The sequence below is a fragment of the Penaeus monodon genome, chromosome 9, assembly GCF_015228065.2.
Source record: "Penaeus monodon isolate SGIC_2016 chromosome 9, NSTDA_Pmon_1, whole genome shotgun sequence".
Taxonomy (NCBI): Eukaryota; Metazoa; Arthropoda; class Malacostraca; order Decapoda; family Penaeidae; genus Penaeus; species Penaeus monodon.
In genome coordinates, this window is record NC_051394.1 from 53,285,119 (window position 1) to 53,290,118 (window position 5,000).

The following is a 5,000-nucleotide window of genomic DNA, read 5'->3' on the forward strand; positions in this document are numbered from 1 at the left end:
CAGCATTAAAAATTATATATAATGAATTATGAGCTTTATGCAGAACATGATAAGTAAAGTAAAAAAAAAAAGTGATAGTATATGTTCATACGACTTAATTCAAAATTATATAAGGTCCAATTTTATCCTGTATATTTTGTGTATGTTATGTTTGGTTCCAGTGTTGACAGAGTGTGGTTAGCCGGTGGCGTGAATTGCAGTGAAATGAAACAACAACAAAAACAGTAATAGTGATAATAATAATAATAATAAAACACCAATAATAACAATAATATCTACAATAATAAAAATCATTATAATGATAACAACAACAATAATAGTAACAATGATAATAATTGCTGATATGATCATTGTTATCACTAGTATTATTATAATGATAATAATGATGATGGTGATGATGATGATCATCATCATCAATCGTCATCATTATTATTATCTCGATTGTTTTGGTTAATGTGGTTCACTAAGGGTTTTTTATTAGTATTTAAGTACAGACTAAGTCTGTATTTTACAGCCTCATTAGTAAGTCTCATTTTCTTTGCTGATCGACGAAATAAGGGAAATCTATGATCGGCAGCTTGAGTCAGCATTTTATATATATATATATATATATATATATTTATATATATATATATATATATATATATATATATATATATATATATATATATATATATATATATATATATATATATGCTTTTATATTATATATCTATTTTTATATATGGCAGTCAATGATTTGACACAAAATAGAAGCTATAGAACGCGGTCGATTGTAAAGAGTATATATTGTACTTTAATGGAAGCAATACATATGATAATTATATAAAACATATATATATTTTTTATTATTCTCCTTTGGTGAGCGCTTGAATGGATTCAGATTAGGGAAAAGCATCATGTCTATTGAAGAGCAAGAAAGAGAGCAAGTATGAAAGAGAGAAAGAAAGAGAGAGAGACATAGAGAAAGGTATTGTACATCAAACAAATATCATATTAATTGTTTGTATTTCGAGATCACAGATACATCAACATATTTTTTTTTTATTTGTAAGATATTATGTACATATTCAAATTACACACCAAGAGCCCTTTTTGTTTTAATTATACTTCACACACTTAATCTATTACGTTCTTTGCCTCAAACCATCCAATTGGTATACTAAAGATTTCGTTATATTTATCACGCAAGTATATCATCATCATTGTGGGATTATCATGACCTTTTACAAAATATTAAAACCATTTTATTTTATTTTTTAGACCATTTTAAAATCTCTTTTGGAATTCGATATACGTTCCAACAAGAACTGGAAGAAATGGTTTTAAAAACATCGTTTAAATTCAATAGACAAAGCCATGATAAAATTGAAGTATTGAAGAATAAACAATTAATTAAGATGTCCATCAGTAAAAGTTCTGTTGTCATTTACCTCAAAATTCCACGTCAGTTTTTTTTTTTTTTTTTTTCCGGAACTTCGCTCGTGTCCTCATTCCCTCTTTTTTCTTCTATTTCCCATTCTTTTTTTTTTCTCTTCTTACCGTGTTTTTTGTTCTTCCTCCATTTCGCCGAAGATTATCGGGAAAATGAAGAAAGACGGGAAAGGAGAGATAGTGAGACAGAGAGAGGAAGGAGGGAATATGAGCTAAAAGAGGAGACAGAAAGGGAAGGAAAGAGAGAGAGAAAAAGGGAAAGAGGAAGGAAAGAAGGAGGAACGGAAGAGAGGAAGGAAGAGAGAAGAGAAAAGGCAAGAGGAGAGACCAGTCGCTTAGCCGAAGAAGAAGAAGACGATGGTGGTGCCGGTCGGGACGGTGATGGTGGTGGTGATGCACTTGAAGATGAAGAAGAAGAAGAAGCATCTGCGGAAGACGACCGAGGTTTGGCGGTTCTCGAGGGCGTTGTCCGAGGAGGAGGAGGAGGAGGGGCCACGAGGGCGTTGTCAGCTGTGGAGGGAAAGAGGAAACGGAGGTTGAGATCCCGTTTCTCTAACAGGAAGGTTGGATTCCGAACCGAGACTTTTAATGGCTTAGTCCTTCCCTCCCCTCCCTCTCTCCTCCCATCTCCCTCCCTCCCCTCCCTTCCCCCCTCCTTCCCTCCGTCCCTAACCCTCCTATCCATCCCCTCCTTCCCCTCCCTCCCTCCCTCCCTCCTTCCCTCCCATTTCTCCCTCGTTATTCTCACCTTCCACGTCCTCTTCCGTCTTAACCAGCTTGTAGATAGGGAAGTTTCCGCAGTGTTCCATGATGCGGGATCCTGCCCACTCTTCAGCGTCGTCGGCGGGGATGGCCAGGACGTCCTCGCTTCCCTGGTTCGTCTGCGGTCCCGTCGATGCCAGCTGGAGGGAGGGAAGGAAGGAAGGGAGGGAGGGAAGAAAGGGAAGAAGGGAGGGAGGAAGGGAGGAAGGAAGAGAGAAGGGAGGGAGGAAGGTGGAAAGGAAGGAAGGAAGGGAGGAAGGAGGAAGAGAGGAAATGACGGAAGGGAGGAAGGTGGAAGAAAGGAAGGAAGGAACGATGATAACTAAGCCAACAAAATCGACACCACAAATAACAGCAAGACACAAGATAAATCACAAAAACGCCAAGAAATAAAGTGTGGAGCCAACATACCCTATGTGCCTCAGCTGTTGCTTCCTCGAGAGTCACAGTGAGCTTCCTAATAAAACAGGCTTCTTCCTCTTGCACGCGACTGGCAGCAAATCCCTGATAAAAGAGGGAGGGGGGGAGAGAGAGAGAGAGAGAGAGAGAGAGAGAGAAGAAGAAGAAGAAGAAGGGGGGAAACAGGGTGATAAAGAAGGATAAAGAAGGGAGGAAGAAGGGGGGAAAGGGTGATAAAGATGGAGAGAAAAGGGGAGGAAGAAGAGGGGAAGAGGTGATAAAGAGAGAAAGAAGAAAGAGAGAGATACAAGAGAAGAGGAAATTTGGAAGAAGGAAAAACGGTAGGAAGAGGGTGGAGGATGATAAAAAGAGGAAAAGAGGAGGAAGAAAAAAGGGGGAAGAGGACGGAGGATGATAAAGAGATAAAAAAAAATATTGAGAGAGAGAGAAGAGAGAAAAAGGAGAGGAAGAGGACGGAGGATGAAACAGAAGTAGAAGGAAGTGAGGAAAAAAGAAAGATTGATAAAAAAGGAAGAAGGGCGAGGATGGAGAATGATAGGAAAGAGTAGGGAGAATAAAAGTAAAGACATAAGGAAAATGAGGAGATAAGGTAAAAGTAGATAAGGAAATGAGTAGATAATGAAAATTAGTAGATAAGATAAAGGTAGATAAGAAAATGAATAGATAAGAAAAAATAGGAGATAAGGAAATGAGTAGATAAGGAAAATGGGTAGATAAGGTAAAGGTAGATAAGAAAAATGAGTGGATAACGATAGAAAGTAGATAAGGAATGAAATAGGATATCGAAGGAAAGTAGATTATTGAGGAAGTGAATAAGGAAGAAACGGAGTTAGCGAAGGAATGGAGAAGAAAGAGAGGAAAAAGCAGAAGATAAGATAAAAGATCGAGAAAAGAGGCAGAAGGTAAAAAAAAAAAAGACCGAAAGAAAACGGAGAAAGTGAAAAAAAAAAATCAGGCACAATACAATTTTTTACGATGAATAATAAAAAAAAACAAATAGATATATCACATAAAAGAAAATTCAATGATAATGATAGTGATAATAATAATGATAACAATAACAATAACAATAATGATAATAATATCATTATTAATAATAATAATAATAATAATAATAATAATAACAATAACAAAACAATAGTAATAATAATAGTAACAATAACAACATAATACTAATACTTCCCAACAGCGGACCGAGCGGCACTCACCACGCTGTAGTCCTCAATGGTATCTACGTCGCCGAGGTTCCCCTGTTCCGTCATGTGGAAGCGGATCGTCTCTTCCACCGGGTTGATGTGGACGTCCATAGTGGCTCCACCATCCACCAGGGCGTCGGAGTAGGTCAGGGTCACGACCTTTGTGTGGGAGGGAGGGAGGGAGTGGGAGGGGGAGGGAAAGGGTGGGAGTGGGAGTGGGAGAAGGAGGGAGAAAGAGGGAGGGAGGAGGGAGAGAAGGAGAAAGAGAGAGAGAGACAGATGGTGAGAAGCGGAATGGAGGGAGTGGAGAGAGAGAGAGAGAGGAAGGAGGTTGGAGTGGAGGAGGAGGGAGAGAGGTGAAGATAGAGGTGGAGGGAGGGAAGGAAGGAAAGGGGGAGGAAAAATAATGAAAATAAAGGACTGGAGAACTGCATCATCATATCATATTACAGGGAAGGAAAGAAAACGGAAATGATATAAAGCAAGTATTCAGTAGAATTAAAGTATATGGATGGAAATACATTTCAGAACTTCTTATCTCAGTACAAAATATCTAAAAATCTGCTATAATTCTCACCTCCTCCCCGTTAATGGCATTGGCGAGAGCGGCGCCAGCGAGGGCAAACAGCATCAGAATCTGGATCATGGTCTGGGAAAATGGGAAGAGAAAAGCCGGTGAGATTACGTTTTCTGTTTTTGGTGAAAATGGGAAGAGAAAACCGGTGAGATTACGTTTTCTGTTTTTGGTGAGATTACGTTTTCTGTTTTTGGTGAGATTACGTTTTCTATTTTTGGTGAGATTACGTTTTCTATTTTTGGTGAGGTAATGTTTTCTGTTTTTGGTGAGATTCCGTTTTCTACTTTTGATGAGGTAACGTTTTCTGTTTTGGTGAGATTACGTTTTCTATTGAATACTTTTTTCTCGTGAATATATTTTAATTTCTTTAAAAGTTTTACTGTGACCTTATATTAACTATTTTATCTATCTACTTATTACCATTATTATTTTTGTAATTATATTACTGCAAGCTATATGTATTTTCCCCCTGTGAATATTTCAATATTTCCCAATATTCAATTTTCTGTTTTAGAAGATTTATCAAATAGTACAAACATTAAAAAAAATGAATAACCTCCTGTGACTTTAATGTAATTCCTAAATACTCACGGCTGTTAGTAGGTGTTGTA

The 5,000-nt window shown here is 37.6% G+C and overlaps 1 protein-coding gene and 1 pseudogene across 1 annotated transcript in view; one reads left to right on the forward strand and one right to left on the reverse strand.

Moving 5' to 3' along the window:
- LOC119576767 (SET and MYND domain-containing protein 4-like) overlaps positions 1–839 on the forward strand; it is a 7,835-nt gene extending 6,996 nt beyond the window's left edge. The window contains 1 exon segment of the mRNA XM_037924407.1: positions 1–839. This exon segment is cut by the window's left edge and continues 1,029 nt beyond it. The gene's annotated coding sequence lies outside the window, so the exon portion shown is untranslated.
- Positions 840–1,739: 900 nt separating this feature from the next.
- Positions 1,740–5,000, reverse strand: part of LOC119576768 — a 3,295-nt pseudogene continuing 34 nt past the window's right edge.